Genomic DNA, 22,510 nt, shown 5'->3' on the forward strand with positions numbered 1-22,510 from the left:
AAGCACACAACATAATGTGATCACTTTTAAGGCACAGAAGTAAATACAGTGAATGCTTCCCTAATTAAAAACATAATAATCTAAGCAATGATTATGTCTTTATAATCTGGGATAAAGCTAACATTCCTCCTATTCAATCTCACATCTTATACCTAACAAGAGGCTAAGCTTCAAACCACACCCTTTCAAAAGCAAAACTGCACATTTAAGATCTCTAAACTTTGCCAGTATATTTTAGAAAACACTGAAAACGTTTTTCTGCCTGAATCAGAAGTTTCTCTCTAGGAGCTGAGACTATAAACTTTGTTCCTGGCTTATCAGTTACATACATGAGGCATTCTAATAGTTATCACAGCGTTATTTGCATACCTCAGAAGCTGGTTCCTACAGCTTAGCTGGCATGGGGCTTTAGTCATTTTTTTTTAATCAGGAAATTGTTATCAGGAAATTGAACCTTGGCCTAATCCCAGTTGATCAATATTACAGAATTCCAAGGAACCCTGCTGTAAGACTGATATTTCACTTCTCTTCACAGAGTCTGTCCCTTGCTGCTTGGCTTCTAGAGAAATCAGGCCATAATTAATATTTCAATGACACAAGAGCTGATACTTATGCTGCAGTGAGGTAGTTCATTCACTTTGGCAAGCTTTTCCTCCAATTCCTTATTTGCTGAAGGCACACCTCCAGGTTAGTTGGCCTAGATCATTTCCTGTTTTTTAAAAAATTTTCTGTGGGGGAGGGAGAGAGGGGATTAGAGTTCTGAATTCTCATCTAAATTAGCTAATGGGAAACATGGTACCTTGCCCAGGATGCCGAGATTCAACCCTATTGGCCTTGCAGTTTTGAGAAGGCTCCCTGCGGCTGTGAGGCAGCTAGGCCACCATCAACTGCTGTCAAGTTTTCTTCGTCTCCTTGGGGCACACTGCTTCCTCTCCTTGGAGGCAGACTGTATATTAAAGGCCTATGGAATGCACTGAGTTCCCGTGTGTGACTTCCCTATCAGGTCTAGCACTGTGCATGTAGACATCTAAGGATCTGAAGCAGTTCTGGCCAAACCATGAGGTCAGCTTCAGACTCCAGACCTACAGATCTGGCCATTTCCAGTGCTGCCAAGTCAGAGATAACATAACCAGCCCTTAAGATGTCTATAATTACTGATGATAGTTTTACTGCTTTACTTTGAGATAATGACTAATGGATACCAACTGGTTCCTATCCTGAATTTGTTTCTGGTCTCCAACAAATTCAGGACCGAAAAAAGTCTGGTACCTACAAAGGAAAGGCTTTATGTACTGGGCAAGTGCTTCACAACTACATATATTTGGATAATGTGAATTCACATATAAAAAAATGTATATATAACCAAATTACTGACAGCCAAACTCCTGGATTTTGTGGCTGGCTATTTGTGTGCACACCTACTTTGGTGACTTCATCAACCTTGCCATGATTCACCTCCATGTTTCTAGGACTGAATTTTTTGTACCCCACTAACACTACCACGGCAGGGTTTGACTGCGGTCCTTCAGAGACTGTAAACCAACTAGCTAGGTAGCATGGATAGGCCTTCCCCACCCACTCTGAGTTTCTTAGATTTGAGTAAAATGACCTCAATACATGATACTTGAAGCAACAAGCAAATATGAACTATACCAACAAAAGACAAATCCTGATGCAGATTTCTTTCGCCTATCATCCACAGTCACCTCACTGATTTCTTTCAGGGCCTAAGATTTTGTTCAATATTATCTTTAGTTTGAAGTGATGTGAAGTGAAGTGAAGTGAAGTGAAGTCGCTCAGTCGTGTCCGACTCTCTGCGACCCCATGGACTGTATGTAGCCTACCAGGATCCTCCGTCCATGGAATTTTCCAGGCAAGAATAGTGGAGTGGTTGCCATTTCCTTCTCCAGGAGATCTCCCTGACGCAGGGATTGAACCCAGATCTTCCGCGTTGTAGGCAGACGCTTTACCGTCTGAGCCACCAGGGAAGTCCACCATCTTTAGTTTAGCTTCTCATATTTACTTGTCAACATCACAATGTACCACTAGACCAAAGCTTCAAGTACTAAGGCAGGTATTTAACGTGAAGCAGAAAGATTTTCCTGGGTTAGACCATTTCATCAAGATAATAAATCCAAGAGTAGATATGAGGGGGCCAACTGAATGTCTTGGTGACACAGTGAGAATGAATGATTCAGGGACCAACAACTTGATTCGTCTCACTGAACATCTGAGTCATTCAAGAAAAGTGTGTATCTTGTATTTACTTTTTAGAAAAAGGTACATTTTGAATAAGCGGAACACTTTGATTTCATTTTTTTTTTTTAAGACATTTGAATGTCAAGTCTGGGGCTATATCTGGATTCCTTAACACTTGTATGTGTGTTTTTTTTTTTAAGCACTTTCTAAAATTTTAAAGCATAAAGCAGCAATTACTATACAAAGATAAAAAAGAACTCATACAACCTAAAATCTAAATACAAACACAAAATTAATCCATGAAATGACCAGTAAGAGCTCTCAAAAAGATCAACATATCTTTTATGGCCAGGCTAATAATTTGGGGATATTAACATGGTATTTGGCTTAGGCTTCAGGTCATGACTTAGATCTGTTTTCTTCTTCAAGACTTAAACCTGCCTTAGAGACTGGATGACCAAAATGATGCCAGTGACACAAATTCCAAAGATGCAGCACACGTGCCACTGTTTCCTGCCACTCAACTGAAGGCGAGTCGTCCAAGTAACTCTACCAGAGGAACCCAAGTAGAGGAGACCACTGGAGCAGCAAATTCGATAACACCTTAAGAAATAAAGCAGAGATGTGGCCTACAGAAAACAATCTGGCATCCATCAAGGGAAGGACTCAATGAGATTTGGAGAGGCTCAGACAGCAAAGGCTATTTCCACAAGGATGACCAGACTGCAGACACACACAGATACAACCCCTGAGGAAGTGCCTCCACCTCCTGATCCAGGCATGTACTTGAACCTGAGTGACGACCTCTCCAGACCTCAGGTTTTCCACCTGTAAAAGGAAGGGACTGCACATTGTGATTCCATAAACCCTAACCTTGTCAGCAGTGTTACTGTCAAACAAGTGTGATTATATCTATGGCTTAATTTTAACACAGTCATACATTTTAAAAGGAATTTGACTATTTATTACAAAATGCTTACAGTGATCACTTCTGGATGCAGGGAAATAAAGGTGGGTTTTACTTTCCTCTTTCATGGTTTTCTAAATTTAAAGATTTTTCTATAAAAGTAGGGATCACGTTTATAATTAGCAAAAAATCTATTTTTAAAGTGAATTTTCCTGTATTTAAAATAGCAGTTCTCTGATCCAAAAGTGATGATATTTTAATTCATTTAAGCCTTCAGAGGATGAGCTCCCAATTTAAAGTGAGGAAAAGGATGTTAAAATGTGACATCATAGTACATTGTGCTATGCATGTGGATGATAACCAATAACATAAAGTTAAACCTGAAATCATACCTTTAAATTCCTGTTGAGATGTGTCCACATGTGCACCTGATGCTCAGTAATTTCCTGATCATATCTAAAAAGATTCAGTGTTCCAGCCCTCTGAAAACGAAAGAACTGCTCTAAAATCTTAAGCTAAAGGGAAAAAAATTTTTTTTTCTTTTCCTTAATTGCAATTATCCTATCTTTGGAGTGGAGAAGCAAAGAAACATTTGAAAATCTGTTGAAAGTTGTAATTCATCTCAAAAAAAAAAAAAAAGACTGCATTAAATCTTGATTTTGTTGATTGCTCCCAATATACAGAACTTCAAACATCTGAGTATCTATGTGCATTATAACTGTACTGAATTGGAATTCCCCCAAATCAAACCCAAGACAAGGGCTGGAAATCAAGCAACTGACAGGAGGTGGATAAGTAAGGTAGGGAAGGATGTACTAAGGGGTACATTAGTGAGTCAATGTTATGAATAAATGGATCTCCTGTCTGCTGGGACCTCAGGGAGCCTGCAGAGGGCAGGACCCAGGGATGTCTCAACTAAGAGGCTAAGAAGTTAGGCTACTAGTTCATCTCCCGTTGATTGATGGTTGGGGGCTACCTCCTGCATTTCTGACTTGACCTAACACTGGTGGCAGAGCCTTCAGGCTAAAAGTCCCAGGGGCCTGTAGCAGAAAGCTAAAAGATAATGAACTGGTTGTGAGAGCCATGGCAAGTGGGCAAGGCATAGACAGAACATGCTGTAACCATTAAGTATAAGAAAAGTGCCTTTATTTAGATTAAAATGCAAACCACAATGTCTATACTTACTGAGTGCCCTTTCTGTGTCAGGCATAGTTTTATGATTTCTAGTCTACGAAGGCAATGGCACCCCACTCCAGTACTCTTGCCTGGAAAATCCCATGGATGGAGGAGCCTGTAGGCTGCAGTCCACGGGGTCGCTAAGAGTCGGACACAACTGAGCGACTTCACTTTCACTTTTCACTTTCATGCATTGGAGAAGGAAATGGCAACCCACTCCAGTGTTCTTGCCTGGAGAATCCCAGGCACAGGGGAGCCTGCTGGGCTGCCGTCTATGGGGTCACACAGAGTCGGACATGACTGAAGCGACTTAGCAGCAGCAGCAGCAGTCTACTGTCTAGTGGCAAGACAGCACATAGATAGGTTGCTTAAAAATTAAAAAGCTCTAAGAAAAAGATTTTAAAAGTGGGGGCAGGGGTTCTTGACACTGGGAGTGGATACACTGAACTTCATCAAAGTGGCTGAAAAGGTATATAACCCAGGAGAAAAGAAAAAAGAGCAGAGATCTTACCCTCATGATGGCGGCAACACCACCACAGTCTGCCAACTCATAATTTTTGTCAGCTCATCGGAGGGGTGACGGGAGAAACCTCAGTATAACCCACTAACCTGAAATTAAGGAAAGAGAGGCACCTCCAAGGAAATGGACCTGCCTACCTGGGGTGATGCTGCTGGACGTTGGCAAGGAGAAATGAGCTAGAGTTTTCAGCAAACTGATAAAGGCTGAATGAGGGCAAGCAAGAGAATACAGAACTCTGCAGGGTCACAGATAGGAGGGTCACAGACAGGAGGTGAACCCACAAACAGGTTCTTTTACGTGGACCTCTGCAGGTACCAACGTATGACTCTGGCCAGAGTCCAGAGCTCACCTCCCACTAGGTGCCAGCCTGGGGAAGAGAACAGCAGCTGCCTTGGGAGAGGCATGAAATCCTACCTGGATCCTTCTCTTCTATCTCTGGTACTGAACTGCTGAGGAAAGGGCAAAAACCCTGTCCTCCTTGGAACACTGGTGAAAGCCCACTGTAGCTGGGAATTCATCAATATAGTGTGGTCATCCTGTTCTATGAACAGTCTAACTCAAAAGCAGCTTCAGGACCCTGGTCCCACCTTCAGCCAGCCTGCCAACCTATGCCCCTTCTCAGCAAACACTGGGAAGCCACCCAGGGCAGAGGAATCTCTTTCTCAGGGCCTTGGAGGTGAAGAAGAGAATGTGATGGCCCAACAGGGGGCTTTGACAGAAGAAAAGCTGTAAAGATGAAGACATGAGCCTGGTTATGGATGGGGCTTACTCCTTGGAAGGAAAGTTATGACCAACCTAGATGGCATATTAAAAAGCAGAGACATTACTTTGCCAATAAAGGTCCATCTAGTCAAGGCTATGGTTTTTCCAGTGGTCATGTATGGATGTGAGAGTTGGACTATAAAGAAAGCTAAGTGCTTAAGAATTGATGCTTTTGAACCATGGTATTGGAGAAGACTCTTGAGAGTCCCTTGGACTGCAAGGAAATCCAACCAGTCCATCCTAAATGAGATCAGTCCTGGGTGTTCATTGCAAGGACTGATGTTGAAGCTGAAACTCTAATCCTTTGGCCACCTGATGCAAAGAGCTGACTCATATGAAAAGACCCTGATGCTTTGAGGAAAGATTGAGGGCAGAAGGAGAAAGGGACGACAGAGGATGAGATGGTTGGATGGCATCACCGACTCGATGGACATGGGTTTGGGTGGACTCTGGGAGTTGGTGATGGACAGGGAGGCCTGGCGTGGGGTCACAAAGAGTCTGACACGACTGAGCGACTGAACTCAACTGAATGGATGGGGCCAGAAAAGTCAAAGAACAGGATTAATAACGATCAGGGAGTAAGGAGGATGGGTTATAAATCACTTAGCATGAAGTTTCTTCTGAATGTTACATCCATTTAGTTGCTTAGACATGCAAGTTTAATTTTTGTTTGATATAAGGGAGAAAATCCTACATGAAAAGATTCTGGATTAAATTTAGTATCAGATTTAATTTTTACAGTCAAGAACAATTAAATTGTCTGCTCGAATTTTCTGGATCACAAGAGCTATTCACACTGAAATGTCTAATGTTCTGCTCATTGTCAAAAAAAAGCCTTCAAGTGCTGACGCAAAAAATTGTGCTTTATTTCCAACTGTGCACATCACTGCAGTAACAGAAGCTCATCATACATATGAGAGAAGACACACTGGAAATAAGATTCATCTTTTCTTCTAGTTGATCTGACATAAGCAGTAGCTTCCAACCTAAATATCAATGAATGCCTGTTTTAATATTTCTCCAATCTTATTCAGTTACAAAATCAAGGTATTTCCTTCTTCTATTAACTGCCATTTATCAAACTAAGCATTATTTCAAAGAAACGAAGAACTACTCAATGAAAAATAATTCCATTTCAGAATCCATATTAAACTTAACAAAGGCATTTAAACATTTCTGACTACTGAAAGATTAAACACGGTTAAGCTATTCAGTCTCATTCTACAGTTAGTCCAAACTTAAATAAATCTTATCATATGGATTCTTAAAGATATAGAGTGAAAATGTATTCTCCAGCTCTTCCCTCTTCCAAAAAGCTTTAAGAAGCTCAGCACAAAACTGAAAATTAAAATAAATCGCAAAATGAAAACTTATCTTCAGACTGACTCCATCAGTTCTAATGTCTTTACAAGCAAACTGAGTCAGACACACAGAAGGGAGCTACATGCTAGTTACAGCCCATTCTCTCCCTATGAGGCTCAATCACCTAGCTTCTTAAAAGCAGTGAAAAATGAGAATATAGGATAGAGTATAGATTACAGTCCATGGGGTCGCAGAGAGACAGACATGAGTTAGTGACTGAACAATGACAATAACAAATATTAAAACATGAAATGTCAAGATACATATAAGTAACTCAAATTGTACATCAGGATTTTTTTTTTTTCCTCTGAAGCTAGTTCATCGAAATTTAATAATCAGCTGAAATTTGTCTTAGATCAGCACAAAAAGAAAAAATAAGGAAGTGGGAGGGCTCTGCTTGGCTTTCCTGTGATTGTGAAGCAAGGTTATACTCTACACTGCTGCTGCTAAGTTGCTTCAGTCATGTCCGACTCTTAGCGACCCCGTGGACTGCAGCCTTGCAGGCTCCTCCGTCCATGGGATTTTCCAGGCAAGAGTACTGGAGTGGGGTGCCACTGCCTTCTCCGGATACTCTACACACTGCTGCTGCTACTGTTGCTAAGTCACTTCAATTGTGTCCGACTCTGTGCGACCCCATAGACAGCAGCCCACCAGGCTCCCCCGTCCCTGGGATTCTCCAGGCAAGAACACTGGAGTGGGTTGCCATTTCCTTCTCCAATGCATGAAAATAAAAAGTGAAAGTGAAGTCGCTCAGTCGTGTCCGACTCCTAGCAACCCCATGGACTGCAGCCTACCAGGCTCCTCCGTCCATGGGATTTTCCAGGCAACAGTACTGGAATGGGGTGCCATTGCCTTCTCCGACTTTACACACTAAATTAATTCTATTCAGCAGGCTTTTTAACTTACTTTGCATACCCACACTTCAGTGTGTTTCAGGCAGTATTTAATTTTCCAAGCAAAACTACAAATCAAAGCTGTTTAGAACAACTCTTTCTTTCTATTATCCCCAGAATTGTGGACAAGCTCCTTGAAGACAGGCACTCTGTTTTATACCTTTGCTGCCCTGACAGGTCTCAGCCTGCAGACATAATGCAGGAGAGGGAAAGGCTCCATCAGACCTGCAGTTCCACACTGACGAAGACAGTTGAGCCTCTCTGCAGTCAGTAACAATGTTTCTGGCATTGCTGAGGCTCACCTGCTACTTTAATATCACTTCTAAGAGCGAATGCCCTGAATGTAGGACATAAACAAAGGGACAAGGCCTTTTGTGCATCATTTCTGTACCGTTTCCCAAGGCCCCCTTTCCATACCAAGCACTGGGCCTCTGTATTAAATGGCTATTGACTAAAACTCCATGAATTCTACTGAAAATTTCAAAAGATAAGCCCAATAGAATTTTTTTAACCTCATGAAATTTTAAGTGAAGAAAAAAATAAGATCACACATTCTTGTACATCAAATGCTTTCTATAAGTCAGTAATCAAATCTTAACACTAAATAACAACTATCTTGTTTTAGTATGAAGAACTGAACCACAAACTAAACTTATAGTTTACTTTGATACTCTTTCTATTCCCATGACTCACTAATAATTTCCTTGCTCATGAAATGAAAGTAGAATATCACCGATTTTTACAGAGTTATTAGAAGGATTGCTGCTGCTGCTGCTGCTAAGTTGCTTCAGTCATGTCCAACTCTGTGCAACCCCATAGATGGCAGCCCACCAGGCTTCCCCATCCCTGGGATTCTCCAGGCAAGAACACTGGAGTGGGTTGCCATTTCCTTCTCCAATGCATGAAAGTAAAAAGTGAAAGTGAAGTCGCTCAGTTGTGTCTGACTCTTAGTGACCCCATAGACTGCAGCCTACCAGGCTCCTCCATCCATGTGATTTTCCAGGTAAGAGTACTGGAGTGGGGTGCCACTGCCTTCTCCATTAGAAGCATTCAGTTCAGTTCAGTTCAGTCACTCAGTCGTGTCCGACTCTTTGCGACCCCATGCATCGCAGCATGCCAGGCCTCCCTGTCCATTACCAACTCCCGGAGTTCACCCAGACTCACGTCCATCGAGTCAGTGATGCCATCCAGCCATCTCATCCTCTGTCGTCCCCTTCTCCTCCTGCCTGCAATCCCTCCCAGCATCAGAGTCTTTTCCAATGAGTCAGCTCTTTGCAACAGGTGGCCAAAGTACTGGAGTTTCAGCTTCAGCATCATTCCCTCCAAAGAAATCCCAGGGCCAATCTCCTTCAGAATGGATCTTCTTGCAGTCCAAGGGACTCTCAAAGAGTCTTCTCCAACACCACAGTTCAAAAGCATCAATTCTTCAGCGCTCAGCCGTCTTCACAATCCAACTCTCACATCCATACATGACCACACGAAAAACCATAGCCTTGACTAGACGAACCTTTGTTGGCAAAGTAATGTCTCTGTTTTTTAATATGCTATCTAGGTTGGTCATAACTTTCCTTCCAAGGAGTAAGCGTCTTTTAATTTCATGGCTGCAGTCACCATCTGCAGTGATTTTGGAGCCCAAAAAAATAACGTCTGACACTGTTTCCACTGTTTCCCCATCTATTTCATTAGATAGGTATTAATAGAAATGCTTTGGAAACTGTAAAGTTATGTCATACTGCTTTGTTAATTGAAAAGCATTTAATATTTTATTTACAATTGGTCCCAGCTACACTCTATACCAGCTCCAACAGAATTTTTTGCAATGACAAAAATGTTCTGTATCTGCCTATTAGTATAGCACTTGCCCTATGTGGCTGTTCAACACTTAAAATGTGGCTAGTGAGGATAAGACACTGAATTTTTAATTTAAATAGTCTATATGGTCAGTGGTTATTAGACTGGACATCACGGTAGCTTCAGAAACATAATCTTTTCATTGTAAAAAAAAGAAAAAAGTGCAAGAGATAAAATTTTGTTTTCTCAGCTACAGTACTCACTCTTTTCAACACGGGACAGTACTATATAAAAATTAGAGACAACACCTTACAGAAGCAAAACCCCCACTTAATATAGCGTATTTGGCAAAGGGATCTTTAAAAACAAACCATCAAAACTTCATTTTGATGTAGCTTATTTGACAGCTGAGCTCGACAAACCATCTAAATGGCATACACTAAAGACTGGCATGCGCTAGGTGCTTTGCAAATAACTATTAATGAAAGAAGGATATGAGAGACTGTTAATATACATCTCAGTAATCCGAAGTTAGAGGTTGACCCTGTCCACCCACATCATCAAGGCACTAACTACCTCTACTTTCTGAGAGAGCTCTACTTGAAATATATCACTTGAAAAGTGAAGTTGCTCAGTTGTGTCTGACTCTTTGCGACGACATGGACTGTAGCCTACCAGGCTCCCCAGTCCACGGAATTTTCCAGTCAAGAGTACTGGAGTGGGTTGCCATTTCCTTCTCCAGGTAGACAGCAAATGTACAAGACAAGGGCTTTTCCTCAAAAGCTACAATCAACTTGGAGGAAAGAGATGAGAGACGAGTTAATCAGCAGATGTTAACAGTCCCAACAAAACAACAAAAAACCAACAGGTGGAGTTTAGCATTAAAACCCAGAGAAGAGAGGCATTTGGAGAAGGAAAGATGACCACCAGCCAATAGCTGAACAAGGTCTTGAAGGACCATGAAGATTAAAACACAGAGCTCAGAGAGGCAAGGAACAGTGAGTAGAAGCCAGTTCTGCTGATGCAGAAGGTTCAGGAAGGAGAATAATCAAGGTTTGCTTGTGAAGGGCCTCCACTGGTAGGCAAGTTGGAGTCTGAAGTGATCCTACAGAGTGGGGAATCACTTAAGGTTAGAGGGAAGAAGGACTACTAAGGTTATAAACAAAGTATTTCATTATTCATTCATCCAAAGCAGGCATCTGGTGCTTAAAAAATATTATGTCAGGCACATTGATAGATGAGGGTTACAATGAGAGCTGCGACACAGTGCTAACCTGGATAGCACTCAAAACAGCCAGGAACACAGACGCAGGAAAAACTTGAACACCATATGACACATATTTGTAGCAGAATTACATGCAAAGTGCTAAGCACAGGTGGGAAGGTTTCAGTTGGAGAGAAGAGCTAGGAGGCTTCACCAAGGAGAGGATATTAAGTTAAACTAAGGAAAAGAAACCGCAGGCTCACCAGAGAAGCACATACTAGTTACTTACTGAAAAGCCTTCAGGAAATATACAATTTGTTGGAAAGACCATATTTCTGTGAAATTAAAGGGTGCTGAGGTCATATTAATTAAATATAGAGAAATGATCAAATCCTTAAAAGCACAGTGTTGAAGAAGAAGGTAACTGGATAAGCTATGTTTTAGGACTAAGCGTAGTCATCACTTCTCAGCTTCGATTTCAGAAGACTGTAAATGTAAAAGCATTGATAAAAATCTTAGAATAAATATAAACAATACAGAACAAGATATATGATCAGATGGTATTTTAACTATGAAAAGAAACATATTTGACATTCAAGGTACAAAAGGACACGGATAAAAACAAATCAAATTATCAACTGTGATAATTTTATTTAGACCAGACACAATTTCAATGTTTTTCTCTGGCAGAAATTGTATGCAAAAAGCTGGGGGTTTGGGGGTTAGAAATTGGGGAGAGATGGAAAATGAAAAAGTTATGCTTTAGAAAACATCTTCTCTTCTAGGGAAAAAAGCAGACTCCTTGCCTTTACAAGTTTCAGTTGTGCTTGCTGGCTTCCACCTGACAACTGAATGGATTCCAGTCACACACAAATATACTGTCTTCATTTTAAATTCCTAGTTGACCTGTTAGGATGGTACACAATAAACATTTGTTTTGCAAGAATGTTACCTAAATTGTTTACATCAAATATAGGTGAAATTTTGAAAGAACTTATATTAACAAATACATTTTGAAATACAGTATTGTTATTGTAAATTAAATATACTTGCATCTAAAAACAAAATGTAACAAAAAAACAAACCCTGAGGTTAAGCTACAGAGTAACTTTATGAATTGCATTTTAAATCAAGGATGAGGCTAATGTTCATAGCATTATTTACAACTGCCAAGACATGGAAGCAGTCTAAGTGCCCATCAATAGATGAATAGATAATGAAAATGTGGTATATATATCCAATGGACTACTACCCAGCTATGACAAATGAAATACTGCCATTTGCAGAAACATGGATGGACTTAGAGGGCATTATGCTAAGTGAAACAAGCCAGAAAAAGACAAATACTGTATGATATCACATACACATGGAATCTAAAAAATACAACAAACTAGTGGATATGAAAAGAAGCAGACTCACAGATATAGAGAACAAATTAGTTCTCATTATCTATATCCAATAGGGAAAGGGAAGAGGGGAGGAAATATATAAAGGTAGGGGATTTTCAGGTACAAACTATCAGGTATAAAATAAGTTACAAAGATATACCATACAACTCGGGGAATGTAGCCAATATTTTACAGTAAGTGAAAATGGAGTATAACCTTTAAAAATTATGAATCACTGTATACTGTACCACATAATATCTATATGCAGGTCAAGAAGCAACAGTTAGAACCCTGTATGGAACAACTGATTGGTTCAGGATTGAGTATAACAGGGCTGTCTGTTGTCACCCTGTTTATTTAACTTATATACTGAGCACATCATGAGAAATGCTAGGCTAGATGAGTTATAAGCTGGAATTAAGATAGGTGGGAGAAACATCAACAGCCTCAGATATGCAGATGATACCACTCTAATGGCAGAAAGTGAAGAGGAACTAAAGCACCTCTTGATGCGAGTGAAGGAAGAGAGTGAAAAGGCTGGCTCAAAAATCAATATTAAAAAAACTAAGATCATGGCATCTGGCCCCTTTACTTCATGGCAAATAGAGGGGGGAAAGGTGGGAGCAGTGACAGATTTCCTCTTCTTGGGTTCTAAAATCACTGCAGATGGTGACTGCTGCCATGAAATCAGAAGATGACTGCATCTTGGCAGGGAAACTATGACAAACCTAGACAGTGTGCTGAAAAGCAGAAACATTACTCTGTCAACAAAGGTCCATATAGTCAAGGCTATGGTCTTCCCAGTGGTCACATACGGTTATGAGAGCTGGACTGTAAAGAAGGCAGAGCACCAAAGAACTGATGCCTTGGAACTGTGGCACCGAGAAGACTCCTGAGAGTCCCTTGGACAGCAAGGAGATCAAACCAGTCAATCTTAAAAGAAATCAATCCTGAATATTCTTGGAAGGACTGATGCTGAAGCTGAATTTTGGTCACCTAATTTGGTCTCCTAATTTTGGTCACCTGATACGAAGAGCCAACTCACTGGAAAAGTCTATGATGCTGGGAAATATTGAGGGCAGAAGGAGAAGAGGGCGTCAGAGAATGAGACAGCTGGATGGCATCACTGATGAAATGGACATGAACTTGGGCAAACTCCGGGAGATGGTGAGGGACAGGGAGGCCTGGCATGCTGCAGTCCTTAAGGTCGCAAAGAGTTGGACACAACTGGGCAGCTAAACAACAAATACATAGTACATCTGTAACTTACATAAACTTGTCCATCAACTATACTTCAATAAAATAATAAAATAAAATCAATGATGGGGCTTTGCTAAAAACAAGGTAAACTCATAGAAGGCAGTATTTGTGGGGGAAAAAAAAAGATGAAACACTTGACTTTACAGACAAGTTTTTGTAATTTACCAAAGCTATAAATCTAACTTTTAAATTACTGAGGTCACATGTAATTCAGTGTATAATTATAGAAAGGAAGCTTTAAAAATTATAATTTAACCCAGTAATTGCATTCCTAGACATCTATCCCAGAGAAATATAAACTTATGAAAACCTGTACAGATAGTTATAGCAGCTCTGTAAATTAAAAAATAAATTCAGATGTCCTTCAGAGTGGTTAAATTCTAGTACATTCTTATTATAGAACACTACTCAGCAACAGAACAGGAGAGAACACTGATACATGTTAACAACCTGCTTGAATTTCTAAAATATTATGCTGAGTAGAAACAAAAAACTCTCAAGTTGCATACTGTATGATTTCATTTATGTAATATTCTTAAAATGATGAAATTATAGAAATTACACAACTAATATATTCCTATAATACATAGAAAGAGGACAATTAGTGGTTCCCAGGAATTAAGGAGGGGATGAGGTAGAAGAGAAGTGGAAGTGTGATTTCAAAAGGGCCACATAAGGGTCCCTGGGAGTGATGGAACTGTTCTGTATCTTGACTGCATTGACGTCAAGATACAGGATGTAATACTGTACTGTAGTTCTGCAAGATGTTACCATTAGGGGAAATGGGCAATGGGTACATAGGATGTGTGTATTGTTCCTAATTAGTGTCTGTGAGTTCATAATCATATCATGATTAAACATTTAAGTTTTAAATTATAACTTTTTCAAATTTTATCACAGTGATTACTTGAGGTTGGGGAAGGAACCACCAAAATGTTTAAGAGTATTTCTAATTACACTGTCAAAACCAAATAAAGATTTGCTATACCCACTAGGTCACAAACAAGCTGTGAAATTCCCTGTTTTTTTTTTTTTCTGATTATTAATGTGTATTTAATTTTACAGTTTTAATTATACTTGTATTATTTTAGTAACTTTTTCCTTTGAAAGACTCCATGTACTTAGAAATGCATCTACTTTTCTTTTTTACTTCATCAACTGAATATACAAAAGATATTACTAATTCACAAAAGGCAAGGACATAGAAAGTTTGCTCAACGTCATACAGCCAAAGCCTGACCAAGCTGGAGCTGGTGCTCTGTAGCTACATATTAATGGCCTGAGGAGGAGAGTAGTATGTAAACTCATCTCACCATAGTTATAAACCATGCAATAATGAATATGAACCAGTCTGTTTAAAAATTTCTAATGTTTTTAGCAAGTAATTTGATATAAAGAATTATTTATCTAACAAGTTGCATTATAATGGTAATTGTTTAGATAAGGCAGAATGCATTTTTCCACTGAAACATGAACAATAAATAGTTCTGAGCATCTAAGACCAAAACAATTTTATAAAAGTAGTAAACAAAAGTAAGTTCAGTTCAGTCGCTCAGTCATGTCCAACTCTTTGCGACCCCATGAACCCCAGCATGCCAGGCCTCCCTGTCCATCACCAACTCCTGGAGTCCACCCAAACCCACGTCCATCGAGTCGGAGATGCCATCCAACCATCTCATCCTCTGTTGTCCCCTTCTCCTCCTGCCCTCAATCTTTCCCAGCATCAGGGTCTTTTCAAATGAGTCAGCTCTTCACATCAGGTGGCCAAAGTAAAGAGGGCTGCTAATAGACAGATTTATCCAAGAGTCGTAGGTGAAGGTATGCCAAGGCTGGAATTAAAAACCCAATAATCCTATAGAGATATCTAGAAAGACTGGAAGTCAAGATTAAGTCATGCAAAAACACAGAGTCTCTGGCCTCAAGTAGCTCAGGGAAGTAGAAGAACCAAAGGAATTTGGAACTGATATTCTTCAGTGTTGCTTCTATGTAAAAGTGTATTCAGAGTTCTGATGAAGTAACTCATAGTGAATATTTTGGAAGATTGACACCTACCAATACACTATGCAGAGATATCAAACTGACGTATTTTTCCTGTATGGATAATCTGAGTTAGACACTTAACAATTGAGTTGCTTACTGCAGGTCTCAAAATAATAGTTCTTGTGGAAAGTCCAATTGCGCTTTCTGATTCCTTTTGTGGTGCTTTTTTAAAAACTGACTTTTCTGCTTATTCAGTCATTGACAAATTGACAATAAGCAGGAAATTCCTATCACTGCATCAGTCTGAGATTCAAGGTATGATTCAATGAGACCATTTATTCTAGCAGATGTCACAAGAGATTTTCAAAACATTCTGCTAGTTATTCATAACAAAAGGGACTATTTTCAATAACAGATAATAAGTTTGGACTTACAAAGGCACAAAAATTGCCTAAAGAATAAAAAAAAACCCACAATAAACCAAAGTAATGCAATATGAAGATAAGAACTTACCTAAAATGGTTGTTCTTAACGCATAAATTATGTTTCTTCATATATAATGAATTTTCATTGATTAAAATCTTTTCTGAAATTACTATTTTATTATTGGTAGGGAGCACTTTTTCAAATGCAAGTTTTTTTTCCAAACAAAGCCACTGATGGTGCTTAACGCAGCTGTCTATCTAGACTCTGGTAATGTATCACATAACACACACCTAAAAAGTAGGTTTAGCTAAAACCTAGTTAATACAAAGTCATTTTACAGCTCATCCTTAACACTTACAGAACAATTTTGCATGTTTATTTATATACCAAAGTTTTCTAGGACAATTTTTTCCAGTTCATTATGTCTTATCTTTCCCAACTAGATTGTGAAATTAATCACTGTTTCCTCAAAGATGCAGACCCTGAATACTGAATCCAACATAGATGACAAAACTCCCCAGGAAAAATCATTTTTTGGCCGTGAGGTCTAGCACTGAGTCCAATACAGAGCAGGGGACAGATAAATGTTAACTGAATGGAACCAAAATGAATCATGTATCTTTTTTAAATAAGAGATATATAACACAGAACACAGCTCTTCACACACAGTAGACCTTCAGCAAATACCTGAAGTGCTACTTGTATTCAGTCCCCTCACATGGACCTCTGGTGGTACTTAGGACAAGAAGTAACTTCTAAATAGATTAGCCCGTTTCCCATTCAATCGAAGAGCAAAGTATCAGACAGAATGATGAACTTCACTGCAAAGTGGTTATTACTGATTTTCACATTGAATGTTTATAATTCTCTTGAAGGTACAGAAACTTAAGAGTGGGTTCAAGTGTGTACTTTGATCACAATGAGAATTCAATCAATATTGCACTGTTAGCAATATAATTGATTCTTTTTGAAAATAATGTACTTATTGTATTAGCAAAGGGAAACAGCCAATCTCAATAAATTTTTAAACAACTGTATATGAATGTATTTGTATGTAAGTTCTATAGAGATCTCCCCCCTTTGTGGGAGAGAGCAGGATTCATGTCAAAATCTCTTCTCTTGGATTTTTTAATTGCTTTTCACAAAAACAACACAGATCCCAGAGCACAGATTTAAGTAAAATATCATCCTGTTGAACTACACTACAACTTCTAAACACTGGTTGGTTGTTTATGTGCTAAAAAAATTACAGTTAAATGAAAGTACCTATATTCTATGATGAGAGGTGGATAAATGATCTCCGTTCATGGAAAAGCAACAGTTTCTCCAGAGGAACAACTCTCAGTTGTTTAATTTCTTTGAAGACAAATCAAACCTCTGAGGATAAATAAGACCAAAACAAATGATAAGTGAGTCTTTATCATTTTAACTAGACCAGTTCCATCTAACCACCATTTAAATTCTCTTCTGTTTCAATCCAACTTCCAGAAAATTTAGTCTCAACAAGAGGTTAAGCCTCAAATATGTACAGTAGACTGGCTGTTTGTTAACAAATGAGTCCAAGAAGGTAGCCACTAACTCAGCCATTATGGGGACAAATGTTTGTCTGGCTGCAACATTTATATTTTTAGGAGTTGAGCATTTCAGATGTATAACTTCAATCTTCTTCCCTTACCCCAGAGGGTAAATTGTAATAAATTCTTGAGTAGACAGTACATTCTTGCCAAGGAAAAAAATGCAACAGAATGAGAATGCTTGCTGTGCTAAAGTGAAATATAAGTACCAGAAGGGCTCTAGAGAGCATCTGGTCCAACATCTTCATTTTATAAGATGAGAAAACCAGAGCCCAGAGGAGTTAAATGACTTGCTCATGGGACACATACCAGCCTAGTAACACGGCCAGGTCTAGGACTAGAGACTCTTTATTAAATTACTGTCTGTTGGTTTACATCAAGTATCTTCCAAACTTTTCTTCTAGTCTTTCTTGCTTTCGTAGTTTCCTGCCAATTTCAAGTGTGAATTTCAGACAGAAAAGGCAGAAAAGAGTTTATTTACAAGGTGCATTTTAGCTCATAAATGATTACACTAGCATTTTCGTCATACATTGACTAGCAAAGACGCTGTACATAATGACCACAGTTAGAATTACAAATACCATAGTAGTATACACATTTAAAAGGTATGCTTTACATTTTCAAGTGCATAATACTATCAGTTTTTACCTTTTAAACATAACAGTTTATTAAGCTGTTTACCCAAACCTCCTACACATGATGGTTAGTGGTGTTTACATGCCTCAAGTACTGCATGCCTAAGGAAGGTCCAACTTTCCTATTTTAAAAATACCCTTAGTTGACTTATTTTTATCAATTCTCTTCTTTAAAGGCAATCTCTTGCAAACCATCCAGTTCATAGTATTTTTTGTTTGGTAGTTTTCTTTCCTGAAATATCCTATTCAGATCCATAATCATATTGACTAAGAACACAGAAAACAAGCCAATAATTTGCCTGGGATATAGCAGATGCTACAGAAAGCATCATTAAGTATCACAACATAAGAATAAAAATGACTTGATGTATTAAAGCCAGCCCTAAGCCAGGCCTTGTTTTAAGTGCTCTACATATATTAGCCCATTTAGTCCTCAAACAACCATATGAGGTGGATAGTTTTGTCATTCTGTTTTACAGACGAGCAGAACAAGATCCAGAGAGGTTAGATAATTTACCAAGTTAGACACCTTGCAAACAGAAGAGCCAGAATTGAACTATGACACTCTGGCTGCTAATTACGATACCTCACTGCCTTATAATGATACTTTTCAAGGGCTTTTACTCAGTGTGTGGGTGAAATCCCAAAGGCTTTCCCTGGCCTAAACTACATTGGCTCACCTTGAACTAGAGTTGGGGTAAACAGGTACCTTCAACACATTATATGGTCTATTCCCTTCCCTTCACTTTCCAAAATTAAACTGTTAAAGAAAACAAAGTTATTTAAGATGAACACAAAGGAGAATCAAGAGTCTCAAAAGAGAACCCAAATCTCCTGTTGGTATGATTTGGGATAGAAGGGAAAACAGGACTGATTATATACAGGAATGCTTTTGAAACCATTTTGTTTTCTTAAAAAACAAACAAACCAAAAAACCCTGAGAACTCTGGGAACCTTGAGTTGAAATATATCTTAGATCAATGCAATCCAAACCCTGTATCTTTAAAAGTAGGAAGCTGTAACCCAAATATTAAATGGTTTGTCAAGGTTATACGGTTTAATGGCAGATCTTCTAATTCCTAGCTTAGGGTGCTTTTCACCTCCTTTTCATGTTTGCAATTAAAGAGAGAGCTTACAGTGGACCAGAATTTCAGATACCACCTATCCAGTGTTTTAAAAGTCTATTTGTAATGGGCTGTAGAGCCTGGTGGGCTGCAGTCCATGGGGTCGCTAAGAGTCGGACACGATTGAGCGACTTCACTTTCACTTTTCACTTTCATGCACTGGAGAAGGAAATGGCAACCCACTCCAGTGTTCTTGCCTGGAGAATCCCAGGGACGGGGAAGTCTGGTGGGCTGCCGTCTATGGGGTCGCACAGAGTCGGACACGACCGAAGCGACTTAGCAGCAGCAGCAGCAGTGCGTGCCCATAAAACACTGTATTCAAAGTTCTAGGCCAGCCCCCAAAGCCTGCACAGTATGCTGATAGCCCACCTTCAACCTCACATTTTACCTTTTGTATTCATATATAATATCATTTTTATGACAAAAATGCACATCTGCTCTAAATTCAACCTACAACACTAGGCGCCAATTTCCATATTCTATATAAGTGGCTCTTGAAAGGGGGCTTTTTCTGGCTCTCCAAGCAGGCAGATGCATTGGTGGTGGTGGTGGTGGTGGTGGTGGTATGTGTGTTGTGGGGAGAAAGGACAGGGATGCAGATTAGGGAAGAGCAGAAAAAACATCCTTGCATATTTGCAACCCACTAAACTCATACTGAATAAAGCAACAATTATAGAAGTTAAACATGCCTTTCTTGTTGATGAAAAAAGCGTTACTGATTCCTCTGATCCTTTCCCTCTCCACACTTAATTTGTGAGTTCTGGACTCTGTGAGGGCTATATGATATACTGTCCTTCAGAGACTGGCATCTAACCAATCCTCAGGCATATTCACTTCGTGAAAAATGCTTCACCATGACATGACTTAAAATAATTCAAATACTTCCATATTTTAATTTATATATTTTATAGTATTAAAGATTTAGTATAATTTCTAATGATATTTTATCACTTGCAATGAATCACTGTATCACCATATATGAGTCATAATAAACTATAATATTATTAAGACTATGAATAATGAAATGATCAGCAGTGTAGCCAACACTTACTGGTATATCAAATAAAAGTAAATCTAAATTATATATAAAAAAAAACCCCTCAGACCAATGACAAATGGAATGTCTGTAGCATTCTAAATTTAAACACAGAGCACCATCATGTAATGTCCCCAATTTAGTTTTGGCAACATAGCCTCCAAAAGATGAACATAATTCCACTGAATTATTGAAGTGACAGAGGGACCAACTTTTGAATGACATACATACAACTTCTCAACTGCAACCAGCAAGCACATGAATCACTGCTGTTTGTGACTCAGGGCCTGATCCCCTTTCCCTAAAAGAAACGTTATTTTCCACTGCTGGGCATCAAACTAATTTGCTAACTGTTATAATCACTTATTGGCAGGATCCCAAGTCTTATACCCAGGTATACTTAAAGTTTTACTTTGTCTGTCTTATCTCTCTGTTTGCAGCTATTTGTAGTTAAAGTTTGGGCATGAAATAGTTACTGGATACCGCCAACATATCCAGTTCATTAGTGTTATGAATTAGATTTGTTTCCCCTCTTCATTGCAGGAAAGGCACTACAAAACCATTTAACACATTGAGGAAGTAATTATCTCCCAGTACACTGAAGGTGTGAAGGTAACTTCCCAAAGTGACATACAATTCCATGAATGCTTAATCCCTAGAAGAACCCTTGAATAACCTCTACTTCATCTTTCACTGAAAAAAGAAGCAATAATATCCACTTTAGAATGAAGCAAATTAGGGACATCCTTCTTGACTGGAAAAAAAAAAAAAAAGCTTATGGAGCAATCTCAAAATACCTTAATATTCCAAAGCTGTAAGGTGAAGCCCTGGACGTAAATGATTGGCATCATCCAGGGTATGGAAATTCTCTATTTAAATCAACCCCTGGTCAAAAACAAGGAAATAACTCAGTTTGAAAACTGACAATAATTGGATTTTTAAAAATTAAGCAAATTTAAGAGCTTTAAACTAAAATCCCTTTCCCAATTTGTATAGAAAGGAAAGAAAATTGTAACTCTGACTTAATATAGACAATCCAAATACTCAAGGTTATAAAATTGCTAAAGTTCCTGTTGAATTGAGTTTGGTAGTAATTTCCTGAAATTCAAATGATGTCAGAACCAACCACTGATAGAATTAGATTTGGTTTATTCAGCTTGTAAATGCAGCAGCAGCCTTTTCCCCCGCTCCTGAATGAATGCCAGCTGCTCCTACTTTCTGCTTACCTTCTCTTACTCGTGCTTTCCATCACTACCTTGGTCCTCTATTTCCTTCCAAAAACAACATGGGTAAGAATTAAGATAACTGAACATTTGTCCCCCAATTTAGAATCTTCTATATAACATATAAGACATGAAATACAGCACTTTCTCTTATATAATAGTGGGAGTTGGGGAGGGAATGACTGAAATAGTTTGTTATTTTATCGTGAACGATGACCAATTTTAAAACTTCTTCTCTTCAAATGTCAATAACAAATAGACGATAATTCTAACTGAAAGCCTACCTTGAAGCATGTAAAACTATTTGTACAGCCAATCATATATACCAATGTATATACACATTTTCTATATGCCTGAATGGGCTATTTCAATTTCTAATGTAGCAGATAAACTAAATGTGCTTTTACTTTCTAATATTCATATCACATCAAATATGCACGTGTTAAACTCTGCTGTGAGGAGTGTGTTACATAATAAGTTTCCTGTTCACATCTCCAAACACTTCTCGATATCCAACACAGTGTTATTAATTCTAATTTAGAGCTAACCCTCTAAGTTAGAAGGCCCACTTACTATGAACATATCTGAAAAACAATGTAGCAGCCAAAAGACATAACTTTATCCATCACAAAGTTTTTTTCTTTTCTCTTTTTCCTTTCCCGCTGGGTCCTTAACCAAATAAAAGGCTCTCATTTTATACTTTTCAATGCCCTTGATCCCTACACAGAAGGTGTTAGTAGACAGCTGGACAATCAACTATTTTCCTGAATCTGATACAAAATAGCCAAGCATGGAGAGGCTTATAGTAAATTCAACCTCCAAAGCAAACTGTGTCAAACAAAAAGCACACATAGTATACTTTTCCAAATCCAGAAATACTTATTTTGGACATCAACTGTTCTCATGTTGATGAGATACCATTTTCCGTAACTGTTTCACTAGTACCAGAAAGGAAATTAAATACTTTCTACAGCAATACACTACATTCAAAAAAAAAGAGAAGTGGTCTTCTACTTTACCTTTTAAAATAAGACAATCTAAGCCCTGTTC

General features: G+C 38.8%; 1 protein-coding gene across 13 annotated transcripts in view; it reads right to left on the reverse strand.

The window, feature by feature from the left end:
* PKP4 (plakophilin 4) overlaps positions 1-22,510 on the reverse strand; it is a 259,383-nt gene that overhangs the window by 234,628 nt on the left and 2,245 nt on the right. The gene's annotated exons all lie outside the window — the stretch shown is intronic.

Source organism: Bos javanicus, chromosome 2 (assembly GCF_032452875.1).
Source record: "Bos javanicus breed banteng chromosome 2, ARS-OSU_banteng_1.0, whole genome shotgun sequence".
In the NCBI taxonomy this organism is placed as follows: Eukaryota; Metazoa; Chordata; class Mammalia; order Artiodactyla; family Bovidae; genus Bos; species Bos javanicus.